A 13,660-nucleotide genomic window follows, 5' to 3' on the forward strand; every position below is an offset into this window, starting at 1 on the left:
TGCCTGCCAAGTGTCATTAACCATAACTACTCCTGGGATTAACAAAATGAGAAAAATCTACAGAAAACACTAAGAAGAATACCCAGAAGGAATATGTGCTATTTGTAGCTATTATAATAACATTTGTTACATGCAGTGGAATTGTCTGTTTACTTGTCTGTCTCTATCACCAGACTATGAAATCCTTGAGGCCCAAGACCTTGACTTTTCTATTTCTATATCCCAGAGCCCCATGTATTGTAAGAGCTCATTGAATGACACTCTCTCCTGCTTAGCGCTGGTCTGACCTGGCTGCAGGATCTGGTAACAGACTGGATTGAGGAGAGATTCAGATAGGAAGAACCTGGAGATGAGGGCTTAAGAAGGGAGAACATTCCTGGAGATAAAACTCTACGCAATAGAGAATACAGCAGCAGGTGCCGTGTAAGGCCAGGCAGTCAGCAGGCCAGCAGGTCACCCCAGATGGACCCAGAGAGGACATTCTGAAGAAGGCAGCTGTAGGAGCTTGGCCGGGAGCAGGGGCGAGAAGCCTACACCATCACACCCCACCACAGCTGTCCGGCCTCCCGTGCATCAGCCTCAGCGTCCTCGTCTGTAAAATAGCATCTTCCTCCAAGGGTGTCCTGAGGAGTGTGTGAGAAACAATGATAAGCTCTGTCACACAGCATCTGGCACATCCATAATGAGCAATAAATGTTAACTCTTACTAGTATTATCCTCACCAAGCCATTCATCTTATCCACGGAATCACAAGATGTCCACACTCATTTCTCTTTTTTGTTTCAGGATCCTGACCTTTTTGTTTTTTCATTTGTTGGTTTTGAGTTTCATTTGTTTGTTTTTCTTTCAGTTTATGTATTTGGAGTTCTGGTGGGAGTTATTTGTTAGAGGATTTTCTGTTGGAATGCTCTAGCCCTTTTCCATCAGCCTCAAATAAATGTGCCCATATGGACACATTCTTTGAGGGCTTCCCGAGGACAATGTCACTTTCAGGTCAGAAGTTCTCTGAAATCCCAGCTCCCAGCAACCCACCATCTGAGAGGCCAGTGTTTGCAGTCACCAAACACGTTCAGATGGGGACTGTTCTAGTTTGCTAACACTGCAGGAATGCAAAACACCAGAAATGGATTGGCTTTTATAAAAGGGGGTTTATTTGGTTACACAGTTACAGTCTTAAGACCATAAAGTGTCCAAGGTAACACATCAGCAATCGGGTATTTTCACTGGAGGATGGCCAATGGTGTCTGGAAAACCTCTGTTAGCTGGGAAGGCACGTGGCTGGTGTCTGCTCCAAAGTTCTGGTTTCAAAATGGCTTTCTCCCAGCATATTCCTCTCTAGGCCACAGCTCCTCTTCAAAATGTCACTCTCGTTTGCTCTTGGGGCGTTTGTCCTCTCTTAGCTTCTTTGGAGCAAGAGTCTGCTTCCAACGGCTGTCTTCAAAATGTCTCTCATCTGCAGCTCCTATGCTTTCTTCAAAGTGTCTCTCTTGGCTACATTAGCTTGCTCCTTCTGTCTGATCTTATATAGTGCTCCAGTAATTTAATTCAGACCCACCCTGAATGGGTGGGCCAGCACCTCCATGGAAATTATCCAATCAGAGTCATCACCCATACTCAAAGAAATTAAAATCTAATCAACACTGACACATCTGCCCACACAAGATTGCGTCAAAGATAATGGCATTTTGGGGGACCTAATGCATTCAAACCGGCACAGGGATGCACTTGATTATTTTATTCTTTTCAAAAAAAAAGGAGGGGTGGGGGAGAATAAGGAAATCAAGCACAAGTCTGGTGGGACTCTCCTCAGAGTTATAAAGGCCTTTCCCATTAGCTTTCTAAGCAACTTTTAGGCTGTTGCTGTGCTACAGAAAGACTCTTAAAAAATGCTTTGGTTTCACATGTGGCAAGAAGCCCTCAGGGTGAATTGCTGGCTGCCCTACATGAGAGGCCTGGCTGTAAGAACCATTAGCCATAGGAAGAGAGGTAATTATGAGAACTCCGTGGCCTCAGCTGAGGGAGTTACAGTGATTTGCAATGAGGGGACCAAGCGGGAAGCCACATTTCGTGGCAGCAGTCCTCTCCTGGGTGAGGGCATAATGGGACAGGCTAATTCCTCAAGCAGTATTTGGGCTTGTGTGGGACCAGGAGGCCTGTTGGGTGTGGGTTCATTACCCGTGGGATTGTTGCCCTTAGGGACTCATCACCAGCATCACAGTAAAGGGGACAGGGAAGATGAGCCGGCGGGGTTCAGCAAAATGACTTGTTATTTAAAATTGGGATCTTTGTGAATTTCCAAACAGACTTTGCCCAGGGCTGGCTCCCTGACCTGTCTGGATTGGTAAGCAGGTGTGGACAGCATTTCACAAGATCTTACTCCCAACTGCCATCTGTTCCCAATGATTCTGCATGCAACTGTGCCTTAAAATACACTCTTCTAAGAGGTACTTGATTACCTAGTGAGATTTTCTTTTATAATCCCTTGAAAACAAAGTATTGTATTTTGTTAAGAAAATTTGATTTTGAACCAATAAAAGCAAAAATCCAATTCCCAACCCTATCCCATCTCACCTCACCCCACTTCCGCCAACATTCTGAGGACAAATAGGAATCCGGGATGGGAAAAATCTCGGGAGCTCATCTCCAAAAGTGATATTTTGACAAAATGCATATACACTTCAGATCCCACTATCACTGACTGAGCATCTACTAAATGCCAGGCCCTGCGGAGTTCTCCTTGCCTTGTTCCATAATTCCCACGATGCCCAGAATTCCCTGGGAAAGGTATATGGTCACCAGCTTTGTAGATAGAGACACCAAGATTCAGGTCTACAGATTTACAAAAGGTCACACAATGAGAGCAGAGCCAGAGTTTGTACTTAAGACCTTCGACTGACAAAACTATGTTGCTTAAGGGAAGGAATATTAAAATGTCTTCCTCTGTGGGCTTCTGAGTGTGACAACCTGTAATCTGACCCACCCTATTCATGCCTCTGTACTTTTTTTCGTCTTCCCAATTTTGAAGTAAGTGATCATGCAGATAACCCTTGTGACAAATATCAGGTGAGTCTGAAGTAGTTTGCATGTGTTGATGGTTTTTATTATATGCATTTATTGTCTGTATAGATAAATAACATTGTTTGCTCATAAAACTTTGGGATCTAATTATCTCTTGAGAATATCTACTTTAGTGCTCTGATGCTGGATGAATCCACCATTTTGAACGTCTGCTGGTCAAGTCCATATTGCAATTGAGATAACTTATGACATCCTACTCAACAATGATCTTGTCACAGGTTAATATAAATTAATGTTTCTATCTTCATTGTTGAGTTTCTTACCAATGGTCTAAGCATTTTTGGTTTTCAAATATTTTACATTTAGCAGTGTTTACAGGGCATTTCCTTGCGTTCAGTTTGCAAATGAAGAGGGCGGACACTGTTCTGGAAGGCAGAAGAGCACAATGGCTAAGAGCCAGCCTTCCTGTATTTGATTCCTGGCTATACTGCCACATCTAGCTGTTGCTCTTCATCCGGCAAGTTGCTTTAGCCATCTGTGCCTTGTGTTCTCCACTGCAAAAATGAGGTTAAAGATTGTCCCTACCTCATAGAGGTTGTTGTGAAGCATCAATTTATGCAAAGTATTTAGAACATTTCCTGGGACACAATACCACTACGTACATGCTTTATTAGCATCGTTCAGCAAGAATGAAGAATAGAAGCTAAAAACTTTTGGGGGCAGCCACCATGAGGCCAGGAATCAGGACTTGTGTGTTATTTGTTACCACCATGGCTTTCCAGACCTGAAGTTGTTGGGATACTGAAGTATTTAGTAATATATTCATGCCCCTCCTCTCCTAACTCTCCTATCAAAGTGCACCCTGTAATGTGCATTTGCTTTTGAGAATATTCAGTTATATTAAATGTATAAGCTTGTAGTTTGTAAAACATAGGCAAATCATTTTAAGATGATTTAAGTATAGATAAGTAGCCAAGAAGCAAAAGTTTGATCACCATAGGCAGAAGTCATGAGATGTGTTAAGTAGTTAGCAAGTAGAACATGTGCGTGTTAAACACATGGAGAGATGGAATGACCAAGAAACACCTAATATTTATGATGCACCTGAGCACTGAATATTCATAATTTATTAAATATACATGAGACTAAATACCAAGTATCACTAAATATATACTAAATATACATGAACATTTAATATTCATGACCTCCTAAGTAGACCACATATCAGTGGTACCCTAATTAGCAATTGACAGTTGTGGTGTACTTGTCCCTACGTCTCTCTAGTACAGCAAGTATGTGACATTGGTCCACAGCACCTTCCTTTTGTGGGACCCTGTTTTGGAAGATCCCCAAGACCACCCTCAGCTCAGTGATTCACTAGACCAACTCACATAATTCAGGAAAGGTGTTATATTCCTAGTTATGGTTTAACACAGTGAAAGGAGAGGGATTAAAACTGGCAAAGGAAAACAGCACATTGGACAGAGTCCAGGAGGGACTAGTTGCAAGCAGGCTTCCAGTTGTCCTCTACCAGTAACAACAGGTAAAAATATCTACAAAGTATTGCCAACCAAGGAAGTTCCCCCGAGTCTTGGTGCCCAGGGTTTTCATTAGAGTTAAGTCACATACACAGGGAGCACCCACATGACTAACCTTAGCCACACAGTCCCCAGCACCTCCATAGGTCAAGCTGATGCAGTGAGGCCCAAGGCCCCCACCATAAATCATATTATTAGCATAGACTATCTGCTGTGGCCCAAGGCCCAGGTAAACAAAGACATGCTTATCAGGTAGGATTTCCAAGGGCTTGGAGGTTATGTCCAGGACCTCGTCAAGGATCAGTCTTCTATTTGGAATATGCAGGGTTTGAGCACCCCAAGTCCAAAGAATTAACCTTTTGATGCACAGTCCCCTTGCTCAAACCTCAACTCTGATCCTGGTAACCACACCATCAGCAGGGAAAGCTTATATGGCAAAGAGAAACAAAGGCAGGTGAGCATTGTGTCCCCCAGGATTCAGATAGTGTGGTCCTTCCATCCCACCTGAACTCTACCTTCAATGCATTAATTTATCCCACTCCCCACCCTTCCCCCCATCACTTCTTGCTATGCATTTTAATAAACCTTGTGATGTGAGCATTTTAATATGCTTTCTGGAATAACTTGCCTGGTCGTGTACTTGACAACCACCATTGCATGTGCTGGGAGCTAATTTCCCACATGAAGTGTCCTGATTTCAGTATTTGTTGTAGGTGAGTGGAGAGAGGTGACATTTTAGTCAGCTTTTGCAAAGATAGGCCACAGGAACAAACAATACCAAAAATCTCAATTGTTTACATCAGCCACCTTCTTATTAATCAGGAACAACTGCACAGTCTACCACAGTGGGATGGAGTGGAGGAGAAGATAAGACAGCAGATTCGTGGGAGCTTTGTTTCGGCTCCAATCTTGTCCATTGCCTCTACCACCACAGGCCACAGTTGACCTATAGCCAACTTTAATTGAATGCTCACTGCAGACCAGGAAAGGGTCTCTAAGATGAGAAACTTAAGAGAAAATATTTCCTTGTATATAAGAACAGTAAGAGGAGTCAAGGTTAGCAGTACCTTTGGTTTTCCCTTCCACAAAAGAGACACCAGGAGAGTGCGGGAGGTGGGCAGAGGAAGACTACTGAAAATCAGTACATGACCAAAGAATGAAAATGTGGGGAGGAATTTCTCTACTGGAGACAATTACAGTTTTAATAGGACATCTGCCTCAAACACTGCTGAGTTTCTGGTTGCCGTTATTGTTAATATTTTTCTTTTTCTTGGTGCAGTAAGTAGCCTGTAGTTGCCATGGGCAATTACAATCCATTGCACAAAGTCATATGTCCCATCTGGAGAGAATGGTCACCTCAACTGGCACAAGGCAGCACGATCCTCCTGAAATATGAGCTCACTCCACAGGGTTCTCAGATTCTCTTTAACTCCAAACTCAACCTGTTCCTCGAGGTTGTTCCCTGGTTTTCAGCCTTGCTTGTGTTCCCTTAGTGCTGCCATTTGGAAAGCTGATTTTCAGAGTGGGATTTAGCAGGGCAAATAGAGCCCCAGTTGGGAAAGTACATCTACCCTGCAGAGAAGGTTATGAAAAAGGACAGGACAATAGATTCCAGCAACAGGTTAGGGGAAAGAAAACATTGAGCCATGCACATACTCACATACATAAGCACTTTGAACTGCTTTTGTGCACAGCTTGGGTTCAGCACACCCTCAGCATATATCAGCCCCCAAACCTTGTCTTATTTTATTTTTCATCCTGTGCTATATTTCAGGGAAAATGTAATCTGCAACTTTCCAATTCGACCACACTTCCATTTTGTCCTTAAGATTTATTAGCCCCTTTTATTTATTAACTCATACACACTGCTCTTGTATAAGAGCTCCAGTCTTCCATGGCTAAATAGATGTATGTGACTGTTGTATTTAAACCAGGATTTTAGGGTGGGGAGTGGGGTTCCCTTCCTTCACCTTCAAGAAGTTGAAGCTTCCTCTTCAACCCAGAATGTTCTAAGTGTTGTAAGCATCTAGGCTGTCAGGCTAGAGCGCTCAAGTCCAAGGTGCCATCTGAGGTATGATGCATCCCCCTTTTAGCTCTTGCAATCTGAGACCTAATATCCAGACCATTTTTCTCCTGCATCAGGACCTGGTGTGTCCATCTCAAACCCATGTTAGGGCTAATTGTAAGAAAATGTTTTAACTATAGAAAGAAATTCACCAACGTGAAGTTATGCCAAAACCGAAATCTGAAGGAAGAGAGGGCAAAGTGGGGGTCACTTTTACAAATTTTTACCTCCATGACTAGGCTAAATGAGACTCAAAGCAATAGAGCTGGTTTTCTCACTGAACCTCTTGGTCAACCAGAGGAACGGTAGTCCCGCAGGAGTCATAGCCAGAAGAGCTGATGGACGTGGAGACAGCCCACCCTCGTAATCTCACCCAAGAGGAACCTGAGCCCCGTGAGTCTAATGCCCTTAGCCAGTGGTGTGATGAACCCAAAAGTCAGGCCTTGTCTGCTCTCCTCTGTCCATCCTCTGTCCATGCCTCCGGGCCAGGTGAGTGGGGTGGCGGTGGAGAGGGCAGATCTAAGGCCTGCTGCACTGAACCAAGCACAATAGTGAAAAGCAAGCAGCTTCCCTGAATTGTTCATACTTTTCTCAAATGCATTACATTTCCACCCTGGCCATACATCAGAACCAATGGGGAAATCTAAGAAGCAAAATGGCTGGGCCCACTTAGGCCAATTAAATCAGGCTCCCGAGGATGAGCTCAGGGCATCAGTATTTTTTTAAATCTCCCTAGGTGATTATAATGTGCAGATAGTTTGAGAACTTAAGTACTTATCTTGGCTGAAATGGGTCTATCTGCCTGGTGTCAGCCCAACCAAACCAAAAAACCACATCGATGAGGGGTCCAATGATTTAAGGCAGAGGTGGAGAGAAATTGCTGACCACAGACTCTGTGAGTGAATCTCATATACTTGGCCTGGGCTGATTTCGTCTGTGGAGGTAAGGGAAGAAGCAGGAAGAAGGAATATCTGAAAGCCGTACTCCTTAAGGACAGCTTTGTTCTCCCTGCGCTCTGGCAGAATGGGTTCTCTGCACAGACAATCACAAACCTTCCCTTTCCCAGCGCTTTCCGTTGATGCAGTGTTCTGCAAGATCTTCTGCTGCATCCTGTTTTCTTACCAACACATCTCCTCTCCTCCCAGTTTTGACCTTGTGTAACTAATAGCAACAGGGACTTTCCAGCCTACAAAATTAAAACCGAAACAGCTGAAATGGTGTCTTGATGACTGAAGCAAGAAGCATTCCCTTCTGATTTCCCTGGCGGACAGTCCCCTACACCCATCAGTGTGCCTTTTCACATGTGAATCTGGGAGCTAAGTTGACATATGATCTTAATTGTGCCCCTTTAGGAAAGGATGTCACATCTGAACTTGGCTTCAGGAACTTCTGCTCCATTCACCTTAGTACAGAAGGTCAAACTAATATTTTTAATTGTATGCCTGACTGTATTTCATATTTTTTTCTTCCCAGGCCATTTCCTTTGGATTCATCTCTGATATTCCAGGCGTTCATATTGACAAGTGATCTGACTGTTAAAAAGAAAAATATAGGAGTCAATTTCTCACATATTGAAGCAGATAACCCACTTCCCTAGACTTAGAGGAATTTAAATGCATAACTTAGTCTTAAAAAATAATCAAGTCAGTAGCTCCAGATGGTGAAAAGAAGTCAGAGGCTGGGCAGGGCAGGCCCTTGGAACTTTGCCAAGGACCTGGGATTCAATGGTTGGAAGTGGGAAATGCCATAGGATTTGAATTAATACCTCATCTTCTCAATTTTATTATTATTACTTGTTAAATTAGGGTTCATATACTATTCAAGATGCTTTTTTAAGATAGAGGAGATTGCCAACCTAAAAGTACCAGATGTCCTCAGTCAGGAAGCTCTTCACTTACAAAGAGAAATCAGGAACTGTCATTTTATTTCCAAATATCCTCCTCTTGAAATGGAGCTACTCACGCTCCACCAAATGTCATCATTGGCCTTACCACAAATGAAAGAATTTGTGAAAGAAGTCGAAATTTGATGTATGTCATTCCTTTATCCATAAATGACTAAGTGATGTCAACTTCTGCTTCATTCTAAAGCTTGATAGATTTTAAGACTTGTGTCCTTGGATGAATCTTAGCACCCTTTCCCAGGGCTTCTGCCTATGATTTGTAATGTGTTGTCATGGAAAGGTCCTGGCTGACTGTGGACAACTCCCCCCTTGGCCTCACTTTCCTCTTCAGGACAACAGGCTGGACAGGATGACCCTGAGGCGTTTCTGCCCTGTGCCCCTATGGCTCCAAGGCCCCACTCTTAAATCCCTGCCCTCAATTACATGACTGAGCTGTGAATGATCCAGAAGGAGGGTTCGAAAGTCTTTGTGCCCTCTCCTGCCCTATTAGGGAGATCACATCAGTTGCCTCCTCCACATCTAATACCTGATGCCTCCCATCTTGCCTCTGCCTCAGTTGGCCTCTCTGCCTTGCCCCCCCTCTTTGTGCCTTCATTGCAATTATCTTCCCCCTCCCCACACCCAACTGGAACAATCCTTCATGTGCTTCATGAACACTGACCGAGCACTTCAATGTACATGGCCTGGCAAGGCTCCGGGTCCTGGCCCTCAGACAAGGGAAAGAAGTGACCAGAGGCTAGAATGCAACGTAGAATGTTCAGACGAAAAGGCGGTCTCGGGGCATAATGATCTTCCCCAGGACGCAAGCGGGAGGCGCTAGAAAGGAGTTGGAGAAGTTCACAGGGATGGCCTTGGGACAGGTGTACATGACAAGGCTCTGGAAACGCTATCCGCCATTGCTCTTCCTCAGCTGTGCTTCCTTACCTCTGGTAAAACTGGGAGGCTTGCAGAACTGGATTTCAATGCTTCTCTCACTCTTTGCCTCCAAGAAACAAGCCTCTAGGGTTCCACATACAGAGACATTTTCAACAAAGATTTGCCTTCTGGGAGATGAGAAGGAAATGGGATATGACAGGCCCCCCTGAAGAGGAGGGAGGGGAAGCGAGGACAGCTAATAGAATAATAATCAGCCATCAGGAAATAAGTTAATCCTGGACCTGATACATGTAGACCAGCATCTAGAACACTAAGCACAAAATGATTAGTTCCCACACAGACTGAGTCTTTACAAATATTTAAACTGGAAAGGAAGGAGAAAAACAATCTTTGTTTTGATATTTGCAGAAAATATCTGAGTTTTGGCTTGGGAGGCAAGGGAGACTTCCAGGGGGAGAAATAAGGCCTTGAACAATTTTAACTCCCATTCCCGCCCTTCAAGCAAGCAGTTTGCTCTCCTGTTCGCCCCGAAGCGGCCACTGTGTCGCTGTCCACTCCTTTCACTCTGACCTGACCTAAGGGAAGTGGGCTTGCAGCTGAACACCGGTCCCTGGATCTTTAAACTGTGTTTCCTTAAAGCGTGGACCAATTGGTATCCGACACACTGGGAAGCTTGCTAAAAATGCCGTCCTGCCCTCTACCCAGAACCTCTGAAGTTGAATCTGTATCTAAAATTATCTCTGTTTATGTGTTTGCTTATTTGGTCTGTTTTGTCCACTGCTATAACTTCAGCTCCTAGAAGCTCCATGAGATGTGCTGCATAAATGAATGAATCGGTGTATTACCTTCCCTTGGCCACGGTGTTTGGTTGAGGAATGGATATGTGACCCAAGCCAGTCCAAGAAGATTCAATTCCAGAACTTTTATTGGGAAAGAGAAGTTCTTTTATTGCTGGGATTGATGAACATGACCTGAGAATAAAACTAACAGAGAGGAAAGTGGAGCCAAGAGACTGAATGAGACCGACTGGGTCCCCTGACACTGAGCCTATAGCTCCAGCTGTGGATTTGTTGGTGATGAGCTGCAGTATATTCCTTCCTGCTGAAGTCATGTGACTCGAGTGTCTCCCTCATTCCTGAGTGCTGACTTGCAGGCCTTCGTTGATGGTCTTCTCTGTCAGGAACCACATGCTCAATTTGAGCTATAGGTTTTTAAGAGTAGAGATTATGAATTTTATTCTTCGTCTATTTTTCCTGCTCCTACCCTCTGCTCTTGGAACTTTAATGCAAGACAGAATTCTATTTCCATCATTGTTATGGTTATTGTGAGAACTTTATTTTTGAAAATGACTGAAGAATTCTCAAATACTTTTGTATCTATCACCACAAGGGAAGCAAACCCTCCTCCAGTTTGCAAATGAGGACGCTGGCACTTGAGAGAGTAAGGAGCCAGCCCCAAGTCAGCCCCTAATATGAAGCTGGGTCAGACGAGGATTCTAACCCAGGCCTTTGACCAAGAAGCCTTTTCCACTTTGTCGTCTTCCTTCTTTTCCATGAAAAATAATAAACCTAAGCTTCAGGGAGTTTTCCCTCACGGATCCATAAACTGCAGCCACAAATGACACTTGCGATTCCTCAGGCCTTGCTAGATGTTACTGAGCATCACGGGTGCACCTGGTGTCTGGAACACGAGCTCCGGCAGAACCGTGCTCGGGCCGGGCACTTGCTGGGACTTTGAGATGCCCCATGATGGGCAATTGGCTGAGTTCACATCAGTGGCATCTCCCCCACCCTCTTTCCTTTCCCAAATGGTGTGGATCAGGATTACAGGATTGGGATGGAGAACATGATCTCACTGTGGAATTTCACAGAGAAATGACATATTTTGGGATGCGAGAAAGCATCTCAAGGCACAGAGACAATTCTGTCTGAAGACGCCATTCCCCTTCATAAATACCACATGCTCACTGGTTCAGAAGCTAGTGCTGACTCTAGCCTGGATGCAAACCCCGCACGTGCCCACACACATACTCAACGGTGACCATTCAGAAACTAATGCTGACCCAACCCTGAAGCCCCCAGCTCCCCCCACCACACACACCCCACCCCAACATTTATAACTGATTTGTTGGAATTTTAAAAACTGTGCCCTCTAGGAAATGACCATGGAATGCAACCCAGAGCTATCAATAAAAAACATATATAAATATTTTACTGATTAAATCTGTATCAAGATATAATAAAGAGCAGTCTAAAAAATACCACCACGTTGAGAAGAATCAGTTTAAAGTCACAGGTCAGAATATAAAGGTTGGCATGTACAGACTATACTGGGCGGGAGGGGGCGTGGGTGGTGAGTATTCCATAGAGTCCCTCATGGATCTGAAAGCCTGCCATGGGAATCAGAGGTGAATCCTTAGAGTATTCATAGGAGAGTGACAATGTTGATAAAGGTGCTGTTTTCTGAAATAAACATTGCAAAATGCTTTAGAGTTAGCCAAGAACTCTTTCTCCGTACATGATATCACTTGATAGGATGGTCCTGATAAAAAAAATGTAACTCATCACAGGTACTTTGGAGACAATCCCATGTATTACTAGCTGACAATTTGAGTCACAGACTCTAAGAACAAGAAGAAATCATTGGGTCCAACTAGATCATTCTGTGGATAATAACAAGGCCAACATTTATTGAGTCAGGCCTAGTGCTATACACTTTAAAATTATCATCTCATTTAATCTTCCCCATCCTTACCCACCGTTTCTGATGAGGAAACTGAGGCTTAGCAAGGTTACACACTTACTAGCAGTTACTCTACCAGTTAGGGAGTGAGCCAGGCTACATGGCTTAAAACTGAGCCGTTACAGCTCAAGGTATGCAGCTGGTTCAATCCTATACAACCCATATTGTTACTAGTAGAGAGACAAAGTAACAACAGATTTTCTGCCTTGGAAGCAGAGGGTCCAAAATAAGACAAATGGGAGTCAGAGGACCTGCTGTAAGTAGCTATTTGACCTTTTGAAAATCAGACTCCCAAGTCCTCATTTTCACCTTCTATAAAACAAGATGCTTAGACTAAATGCTCCCTAAAGAACCATCTAGGTCAAATATTCGATGATACCATGATATATATCATGTCTAGTGATAGGCAAGTGTGACAGGAAGAAAAGTTTTGCTGTTAACAAAAAGAACAATGAAATGACTGTAGCTGCTTATGCATTCCAGAGAAACAGCAGAATTCCTCTCAGAGGAAGTTTAGAAAAGCACATTATTGGGACATTTAGTTGTTAGCACATGTTTTTAACTTTTTATTGTAGTGGTATATATACAACTCAAAATTTCCAAATTTAATCATTTTTAAGCATATATTTTTTAGTAAAAGAACCTTAAAATCTTCTGGTACTGAAAACCTACTGGTTACAGTGCATCAGAATCCTCCTCAACACAGTGTCCACAGGTGGCCATTAATAAATGATCAAAGTGGGCATGCAAGATAGAATCCATTTTGTGCCCCTCTCATAGAAGAATATCTTGTTGTTTTAAAAAACGCATACGCTGTACAGGATTCTCAAGGTTATATTTTATGGCTCATAGGGTGGATGGGTGGCAGCCTCTTAGAGAAGCACAAGTCCTGCTCAATGCATTTGCCAGGGGCAAGGCTGACATGCATCTGAGGTAGCCCCAGCTGTGGTCACTGCTCAGCTCTGACAGTCACTTGTGAGCTCTCAATGCTGGGGCACAGCACCTCTGAGGACAGGCACGGGTCGATTCACGTTCAGCCTGCTGAGAGACAGAGCAGCTCCTGTCGGGGGTGCCCAGCACACCAGACTGTGGGGAGTCCTCTCTGGGAGAATGGCCACTGCTCTCAGAATGCCAACTCTAACAAGGTTCGTGGACAAGCATACTGATTTTCACCAAAGGAAAGCACTATCAATCTATTTCACTTCCTCTTCCCTTGGTAGTGAAGATGAGCTTGTGGGATTATGGCAGCAAGCTGTAAATAATGGTTGAAGAGAAAAATGGGTGATGAGAGAACAAATGGGCAGGCTCTGAGCTTTACTGCCTTCCTGTTTGCAGGGGATACAAGAGAAAACAGGAGAGAGGTCCTCATGCATGAGACTAGCAGTCCAAGTGGGAGAATGGTTAAAATAAATAATTGCAAGTGATAAATGGAATATTTGTCCTGTGCCAAGTGCTGTGAGGCAGGGCAGTGTGCTATGAGAGCACGAAGTGGGAACCCAACCCAATCTGAAAGACTAC

Source organism: Choloepus didactylus, chromosome 14 (assembly GCF_015220235.1).
Source record: "Choloepus didactylus isolate mChoDid1 chromosome 14, mChoDid1.pri, whole genome shotgun sequence".
Taxonomy (NCBI): Eukaryota; Metazoa; Chordata; class Mammalia; order Pilosa; family Megalonychidae; genus Choloepus; species Choloepus didactylus.